Source organism: Hypanus sabinus, chromosome 22 (genome assembly GCF_030144855.1).
Source record: "Hypanus sabinus isolate sHypSab1 chromosome 22, sHypSab1.hap1, whole genome shotgun sequence".
NCBI classification, from domain to species: Eukaryota; Metazoa; Chordata; class Chondrichthyes; order Myliobatiformes; family Dasyatidae; genus Hypanus; species Hypanus sabinus.
The window spans coordinates 37,355,680-37,365,596 of record NC_082727.1 but is presented as its reverse complement, the minus strand read 5'-3'; the positions used below and the strand labels follow the sequence as shown (position 1 = coordinate 37,365,596).

The window sequence follows — 9,917 nt, the reverse complement described above, 5'->3', positions numbered from 1 at the left end:
GTATTTGAAAGGCTTACAAGTTAGAGTCAGTGAGTTGCTGCTGGGAGCATGATAACACTTGCAGGCTACACAATGACAATCCTCAGTGTTTTGATTTGATACAAAGGACACATTTCTCTGTATGTTTTGATGAATATGTGACAAAGCTTATCTTATACTACACTACAATCTTTTTCTTCAATTTTGTACATGGTCACCCTTCAACAGTCAACATCACTCTTACTTAATAACTTAGAGGAGATTTACAAGGATTCAAATTCAGTTTATTGTCATTTAGAAACCACAAATGCAATCCAGTTAAAAAATGAGACAATGTTCCTCCAGAATGATATCACAAAAACACATGACAAAACAGACTACACCAGAAAATCCACATAACGTTTGGCAATCCCCAATCCAGAGTACAGAGAGGCTGCTGCGTATTAATATTGTGCTACTGTCTTAGCGCGTTCCCCGGAAAGGAGCTCCACATCCACCAGACAAAACAAGACCAAAAACTAAAGTTACAAGACCTGCACAAAACCACATAATTACAATATATAGTTACAACAGTGCAAACAATAGCATAATTGATTAAAAAAAATCCATGGGCACAGTAAAAATAGTCCAAAGATGTTAAAAGACTATCAGTTCGAAAGAAACCACCACACAATTTCCACAAGTCCTCAGGGTCCCGATAGGCTCATCATCCCCGCAGGCGGCAGAAGAGAATACTCCCGCTATGGACTTCCACAGCGCCGATGGACTCAGCCTCGCAGACGCAGCACACAAAAGCTCCATCGAACCCAGCCTCGCAGATTGCCTGGATTGGGAGCAGGCCTTATGAGAATAGGTTGAGTAAACTCAGCCTTTGCTTGGAGTGACAACGAGGATGAGAGGTGACCTGATAGAGGTGTATAAGATAATGAGAGGCATTGACAATGTGAATCATAAGAGCCTTTTTCCCAGGGCTGAAAAGGCTAACACGAGAGGGCACAGTTTTAAGGTGCTTGGAAGCAGGTACAGAGGGCATATTGGGGTAAGTTTTTTTTACGCGGAATGGTGAGTGCATGGAATGAGCTGCTGGCGACAGTGGTGGAGGCGGGTACGATAGGGTCTTTTAAGCGACTCCTGGACAGGTAAATGGAGCTCAGAAAAATAGAGGGCTATGGGTAACCCTAGGTAATTTCTTAGGTAAGGACATGTTCAGCACAGCTTTGTGGGCTGAAGAGCCTGTATTGTAGGTTTTCTATGTTTTAATTTCAAACTGTTCAGTTGTTGGAGAGATGCCAAACAGCCTGTTTGTTTGTCACCATGAGTGGCAGCAAGGAGAACAGTTTTCTTTGCCAGGGAAAGAGTTGGGTCACACTGAATTATGCTTTCACTTGCTATAATGAATGATTTGAATGAAAGCAACCCTTCATAGGGAGTGGTATCTTTTTCCTTGCGTGCATTTATAGTTCAGTACTCTGACATATAATTCAATCAGTAATAGAATCTTCAAAAATGTGCTGAATTATATTTAAAATGGCTTCTTATAAGTATAATCAATGTCCTGACTATTGATACATAACAAGATCAAACTCAATAAATTACATTTTAAAGTGATGCAGTTCTGTTGGGCTGCTGAATGATTCAGAAACCAGTGTGCATGTTAATGCTTTCTTCGTTGTGCTGTAATGTTCCTGATCATCAGTGGAGTAGCATTTTAAAAAGTAGGTGAAATTTGCCCATGTGTTTTTACACTCACACTCATATTAACCATTCCAATGTCCATACTCATAATAACCTGGATTATCCATTGTGGCCAGTTACAATGTATCATTGGTTAATTTGATTTAACCAATTATGTGGCACAATCTCCCAAGTTATTCAGCCAATGGCTGAGTTGTGCTGTTACTATGGATATTCATGCTGCCCAAAGTCTGGATCCCTTCAGCAGATTGTAACTTGATTCTTCGGAGTAAATCTTTGAAGATTTGCTATTTGGAGGTATGCTGAAAAAAGAAATGAAATGCATCAAGTTAAATCCTTGATGGCTAAATTGTGTTATAATGACCTCTCACTTAATATCAATAAGACCAAAGAACTGATAGTAGACTTTAGGAAAGGGAAACAAGAGGTCCATGAGCCAGTAATCATTGATGGATCAGAAGTGAAGAGAGTCAGTAACTTTAAATTCCAGGGTGTCACTATCTCAGAGGACCTGTACTGGACCCATTATTCTGAAGAAAGCACAACAGCACCTCTATTTCCTCAGGATTCTGCAGAGATTTGTCATGTCTTCAAAAACTTTGGTAAACTTTGAAAGGTGTGTGGTGGAAAGTGTACTGATGGATTGCTTTATGGCCTGATATGGGACCACCAATGCCTTTGAGTGGAAAATCCTACAGAAAGTAGCGGATTCAGCCCAGTACATCATGGGTAAAACCTTGATCCTGTTGACAGTTACTGTCCTATGGATTTGCCAAGTATGCCCACAGAAAAAGAATCTCGGGATTGTATGGGGTAACATGTATGTACTCGGTAATAAATTTTAATTTGAACTTTGAAATCCAAGATACATCTTTACAAAATTTTGCCAGTCCATAGATGTAAGTTTGCAACCTTACAGTCCCTATTGCAAATAGCTTCTATTGCTTGAAATAAAAACAGAAAATGCTGGAACCACTTAGCAGGCCAGGCAGCAACTGTAGAAAAAGAAACAGTTCATGCTTCAGATCTGAGACCTATTAGAATGGGGTGTTGGAGAGATGGATGTAGGTTAGTTTGAGAGTTTTGTCCCTTTCACCATTTATGCTGCCCTATTTGATAAGTGTTTCCAGCATTTTCTGCATTTATTTCACATTTCTGATGAGTGCAGTATTTTATTTTGATTCTCAGCATCCACTATTGGATGAACATAAGGTACTCTTAATTTAGTCATCCCAGATACTACGTATAAGAAAACCTCACCGCTGAAACTTGAGAGGGTACCATCTCCAGTGTAGGACTGTAAGAAAAATTAGGAGCTGCCATTCAGTGTTCTACCTCAACATCATACAGTATCCCTCTAATAAGCAGCTCTCAATTTAGAAAACAACGAATGACTAATTTTCCATAGCTCTCCAAGATGAAGAACTTGAGAGTTCAGTGAAGATTCTCCTTATTACAACCCAGATGAACTGTCCGTTAATTTGAGACTGCGACTCCCCTCCCCCCCTTCTAGATTCATCATCAACACGTACAACAGGCTGGCAAAACTCAGCAGGTTGGGCAGCATCCGTTGAAAAGAGCAGTCAACGTTTCGGGCCGAGACCCATCGTCAGGACTGAAGAAGGAGGGGGCAGGGGGCCCTATAAAGAAGGTGGGGGGAGGGAGCCAGGTGAAAAACCAATCATAGGAAAAATCAAAGGGTGGGGGAAGGGAAGCAGGGAGGGGATAGGCAGGAAAGGTGAAGAAGGAATGTAAGGGGAAAGCACTGTGTAGAAGAAGGCAAAATCATGAAACAGGCGATAGGCAGCTGGAAGAGGAGGCAGAGTGGAAATGGGATCCTTAGCTCAATAGCATTGTGGTTTGTGCTATTGCTTTACAGTTCCAGCAGTAAGATCCATTTCAATCCCCCATCCTACTTTCACTCTGCCTCCTCTTCCAGCTGCCTATCACCTCTCTCATGATTCTGCATTCTTTTACTACCCATAGTGCTTTCCCCTTACATTCCTTCTTCACCTCTCCTGCCTATCCCCTCCCCCACCCTGAAGCAGATAACGATTTTCAAATGCAGCTCCATTAAGCTGAGAAGGAAATCTTAACGCGATGGAATTTGTACTCTTTAGCTGCAGCAAACATGACTAGGACATCGAGATTTTTACACTGATCCATTTCCACCTAGTGTAGTGTATGTTGTTCCCTAGCGGGAAGGAAAACATATCGTTTGAGAAACTCCAGAAAGACTATATACAGTAAAATTCCCGAGCATCGGGAAACTGGGCCACAAGGCTTGCGCCCGGAAATTCGAGATGCAAGAAGACCGGGAGATCTTCGAGAGTCGTTCCGTCGCGATATTAATAGGATGAAACCTGACAAGTTGTGTAACACCCTAGGAAAGGACTAGATTGTGATGGTGTCGGGTTGCGTTGGACGAATGAAGTCCGCTGTACAGATATACTGTCAGCCTCTCAGGCAGTGTGTGGTATGGTCCGCTTATAGTCCGCTCTGTGTTGCTAAAACATCAGTAACTTCAGCAGTATGTTGGACCAACATTTAACTAAGAACATCGATTAGGTAATGTGGAGAGGGTTGGGTGTGTCCCGGTACTTTTTCTATAATCCTAAGGGGATAGCTCCTTATCGCTCTAATGTCAACTGGTATGTTAATAGAAGCTGAAAGTTGATTGCTGAAAATATTAACCTAAGACCTTTAGTTCATCTTTAATGTTTAACCCCAGAGGTATTTCATTTGTTTACGTCCCCCAGTGAGCCTCCGCAAGGTTATCCTGATGTTATTTCGAAGAATCGTTGCACTTATCTCTAACGTTAGGAGCGTTAACAGTCTGAATTTGCAGTCGTGTTCCTGACAGGCTGTGTGGTAGGAGTAAAGCACGAACTGAGGTTGAAAACCGAGAAGTTACTCAATACTTGAAGGAGGGCAGAGCACTTAAATATCCGTCAAACACTTCTTGAATCCGTACCCATAATTAGAAATGATGCCTGCAGCAAGTTCTGAACATAATTAGTTAGCTGTCAGAGAATGAAGCTACATCGAATGAAAAGAATATCGGAGAAGGCCTGCTGGGTGATTTGAGGAAAACTGATGTTGATGTTCTAATCGCGGCCTGCAGTACCTTTGAATTGCTACCAATGACACGGTGCGTTCCGTCCCTTAATAAAGCAAGACTAAAGCTGGACCAAGTCAAAAGGTTTCAACTAACATCAGCAAAAGGTGTTGCCAGTTCTCACAAATGTATTAACCCCCTCTTCAATGTTCAAAGTAAGTTTCATTTCAAAGCACATATATGAAACCATGCACTGCCCAGAGATTCGTTTCCTCACAGTAGATGCAAAGAAACACAACGGAATGAATGAAAAACTACGCACAAAGATGGTCAAACAACTGATGTGCAAAATAAGACAAACTTCAATACAAAATAATTAACACATATATAAGTAAATAAATAACAATATTGGAATATTCCCTATTGAATTAGAGACCATTGAGTTATGTCAAGAGTTATCTTCAAGACCCTCAATCTCACTCTTCTGAATTTCATAGAATTTAACTGTACAAACATCCTGACCCAATGTGTATGCACTAGAGCCCCAACCCTAAACCACTATGTCCATACTAGTCCCTGAGACACATAATTGCCTCCTGCAACCTTGTACGTTCCATCTTCTCAATATAACCTATTTTCCTTTCCCTTTTAGCTATATAGATTCCCTTTAAATGTGTTTGTACACAGGTGAGATAGATGTTTAGGGATACCATTGCTTACTTTGCTGCTTATCCACACATTAGTAGACTCGCTATGGCCAAAGCTTTATTCCTTTCTCCTCTTATCTATTAAGGGATTTGAATCTTGTTCTCTGTAGCTCTGGAATTATAGAATCCCATTTGTTTCTGTCTGAAATTGATTTTCAATTTGAAAGAAATATGAAACAGCATAGACAGCAAAAAAATCATTGCCTATCAGGTAATTTGAGATAGTCTGAGGGTGTGATATGTAAACTATGTCCTTTTTGTCTCTCTTTATTGTCTCCTGGCCAGCCTGTAGGACAGGGTGATATTAGATATATATGATCACTTCATAAACCCCTACCTGTTGCTGTGTTTGCTGTCTTTAGCACAGAGAATGATAGATCATCTTTTTTTCCATAAATAAATCTGTGCTCCATAATACAGTATATCTTCCAAAATGTCCCCACTTTCCCACTGCCTCTTTGCTGTTTAAATAAAAAACTTCATAAAAGTTAACAAAAAATATTCAAGATATTCATAGAAACATGGAAAACCTACAGCACAAAACAGGCCCTTCAGCCCACAAAGTTGTGCCGAACACGTCCCTACCTTAGAAATTACTAGGTTTATCTATAGCCCTCTATTTTACTACCCTCCATGTACCTATCTAAAAGCCTCTTAAAAGACCCTATCATATCTGCTCGGCAGCCCATTCCACGCACTCACCACTCTCTGAGTAAAAAACTTACCCCTGAAATCTGCTCTGTACCTACTCCCCAGCACCCTAAACCAGTGTCCTCTTGTGTCAACCATTTCAGCCCTGGGAAAATTCCTCTGACTATCCACACGATCAATGCCTCTCATCATCTTGTATACCTCTATCAGGTGATAAATAAATAAATATAATATTCTCCATAATTTACCTGTGAATTAAAAAAAAAGCATCCAATATTTTAATATATTTAAAATGTTAAAGATAAAAAGCTTTTTATCTCCCACTTGAAGTTCATGAAATAACCTTAATATATGCAGAGCAGATTCTGATTCTTTATATTCAGAAAATCTGAATGCTTGCAACTTTCCTGAAGCTCCTTGAACTCTCTTCCAGCTTAAAACCAAGCCACATTACTCAAGTAACTGCTTGATTAACATAGCAGAAGCTTTCTCAGATACAGGAACTGTTGTAGTTGCACCACTGATTCCTCTGAGCAGCTTAGTTCTTCCTTGGGCCAACATGCTTTCTGTTTTGTCTGTACAACTACATTTTAAAAAAGTAAAGGCATGCATTTGGAGGTGAAGTTAACATGTACATTCACTTCGCAGAAAGAGAAACAAATCAATAAGTGTGCATAAGTTATCAGTCAATAATTAGTGCTAAGAGGAATCATTGTGCTAAAAGAAATAGATCCATACATTACACCTCCTCCCCCTTTAGATTAGTGTAACATAAAACTGTACATGGAACAAAACATGCAAATTTCTTTTAACAAACTATATTCAAATAAACATGATTTCACAAAAACAGTCCATAACTAACTTCACTATACTGAGGGTACAGTCTTTTGGGTGATGGTCGGTTTCTTTCAGCATGGCACCCATCTTTCACAGTGTGTGACAAAACAGCACCAATTCCATAAGGGGATGCATTGCATGCCAGTCGGATGGGCTGGGATGGGTCATATGCCCACTCCCATTCCCACATTGCTCCTGTTGATTCAATGGGTGCAGCACTGTAGCAAGATGTGAAAGATATCTGTGGTAGTAGCGTACAAAGCCCAAGTATGAGCTGAGTTGTGACACATTTTCTGGTTTGGGTGCCTGCAATATTGCTTCTATCTTCTTTTGCGACCTATGGAAGCCGTGCTTGTCGATGCCATGTCCGCAGTATGAGATTTCATTCTTGAAAAACTCACATTTCTCTTTCTTTGCACACGGACCATACTCACTCAGCCTGGTCAGCACTTTACCAAGATTCTGGAGGTGCTCTTCATCACTCTTGCCAGTCACGATGATGTTATCAAGGTAACATTGTGTTCCTGGAATAACTTGGAGCACTTGTTCTTTACCAAATTGCTGGAGCTGATGCGACGGCAAAAGCGAGAAGATTATACTGGAACAGTCCCTTGTATGCTGATCGTGAGCAACTTCCTGCTTGACTCCTCAGTCTCCATTTGGAATAGCCTTGTGATAAGTCAGACTTTCAAAACCTCTCCCCACCTGTGAACAATGCAAAAATGTCTTCTATTCACAGCCAGGGATACTGCACAATACGCAGCAGAGGGTTGATGCCTACTTTGAAATCCCCACATAGAAACAGCTCCAGCCGTCCCTTTTGTGATCATCGGGGCAATGGGTGTGGCCTAATCACTCCACTCAACTTTGGACAGAATGTCAGACACCTCCAAGCTCTGAAGTTCAGCATCCACTTTAGGATGTAATGCGTAAGGCATGGACACACTTTATGGTATCTTGGTGTTCCTGCTTCATCCAGTTTAATTCTGGTCTCCATGCCTTTGAATTTACCAGTACCTTTCTCAGATGCCTACTCATTATCATTAAGCAGCTGCAACAGTCTCTGGTTAGTGCTACCTTTGGGCTGCAGTTGCCTGTTGATGACACACTGAAAGCTTTGATTGTGTGCCTGTCTATTTGGATTTTTCTCAACTATTCATGTCCAGAAAGTGCTGGTCCTCCACTTTTCAGCATGTCAAGCTCTGACTGCTGTGTCTGGCCTTCGTGTGCCACATTCACTTTCAGTTGGCAGTTGGGAGACACTTTTTCACCTGTGTAGGTCTTTAGCATCACTGAGGTCTTTTCTAAAGTTCCTTAAAAAACAGTCTATTGTAGCCAGCCTCTGAAATTATAGACAAGCTGACCCAGTATTCGACTCCATTTTCAGTTGCACACCAGACACATCTTGGTAAACCTCAGAGAAAGTTAGGAATCAAAAGGTTGAGCATGGTGCGACTATTGTCCTGAGCTGCTTATATTTCAATGCAAGAAGAATCATAGGAAAAGCAGGTAACAGTGCTGAAGAGGAGTAAGCTGGTTTACAAACAGAGGAAATGTGTAATGAGGACAGGCTATTAATAGGGCAAAATTTCAGTCAACAGGATGAGCTGCGACATAAGAGGCGGACAAAGTCAAAAAGGGTATATACAGGACTGAAGGTGTTATATTGGAATGCGCGCAGTATACAGAATGAGATAGATGAAAGGGCAGCACAGCTGCAGATTGGCAGGCTTTGCTGAAACATGGCTGATCGAAGATCATAGCTGGGAGCTTAATGTGCAAGGATACACATTCTAGCAAAAGTACAGGCAAGAAGATAGAGAGGGGAGCATTGCTTTGTTGTTGCAAAATGAAATCAAATCATTAGAAAGAGGTCACATAGGGTCAGAAGGTGTTGAATCATCGTTGATAGAGCTAAACAACTGCATGTGTAAAAAGACCTGTATACCAACTGTTCTATGGGGGCATGCCTTATTCTGATTGTCAAAAGTCACTACCATAGTGATTGGTTAGTTTAGAAACTGCAGCTGCTTTTCCCATTGGATACCTGCCTGGTGTCTATTTCCAAATATTCTGGGAATATAAAGTAGCACGTGGAAGGGGCCTGCTCTCTTCTTCCTTTGTTTTAGGCAATAATGCAAATGACAATTGGGAAGGTATGCTCCGAATGCACTTTTAACTAAGAATGTTTGTTGAATATTCAGCTTTGTAGTGCTTGTAACCTGGGGAACATGAAAGTTTGGTTGAACTTTTACTGTTTGTAAATAAATGATTGATATACCTATTTGAAGTCAGTGTCTCATTTGCCAGAGCCTTGAGCCTGATCACATTTGGGCTGCTGCGAGCAGGGTCTGTTTTTTTTAAAAAGCAGAAATGCATTTATTTAAGAGGTTATTTAAAAGAGAGGACCCTCAGTATGAGAGATACAGAATCCCAGGGTGGACAGAGTGAGGGCTTTGGAAGTCTTGCCAGCTTACAGGACTGGTCAGACCAGTTAGATTTGCCGGGGTTGAAATGGGACATCACATTGTTTCTATACTTAAATCGTTGGGTTTTCCCAGAAGAAAAGATAGCCAACAGGATGCTTTCGGGCTGCTTGCAACGATTGTAAGACATCAGTATAAAACAATAATGAGCCTTGAGAAAGTGTTGGAAGATCTCAGTCAGCACTCTGTTATTCTGAGTGAGTTACTGTTGATGGCTCAGAGTAGGGTTACAAAGCTAGAAGATTAGAAAATACAGATAGCCTGTTGGCTTATGAAAGTACAGAATTTAGAGGTGGCTCAAAGCGCCAGTCGGGAACCTGATCCTGTTAAGGTCTGAGCCATGTTGAGACGAGCCGACGATCCTACTGTGGGGCAGGGAGATGGGGATGGCTGGCTAGATGATGAAAAAGAGGGAGAGAGAGTGGAGTGGATCCATCAGTTTAATCCTCAAGATGATCACCTTCTCCTTTGTGTGTCGGAAACATTACCGGCCAGGCCAGTAAT

General features: G+C 41.2%; 1 long non-coding RNA gene across 1 annotated transcript in view; it reads right to left on the bottom strand.

The window, feature by feature from the left end:
* Positions 1–247: 247 nt before the first annotated feature.
* The window catches only part of LOC132379531 (uncharacterized), a 30,364-nt gene continuing 20,694 nt past the window's right edge, over positions 248–9,917 (bottom strand). The window contains exon 3 of the long non-coding RNA XR_009507448.1: positions 248–1,976. This is a non-coding gene — a long non-coding RNA (uncharacterized LOC132379531). The remainder of the gene's footprint in view (positions 1,977–9,917) is intronic.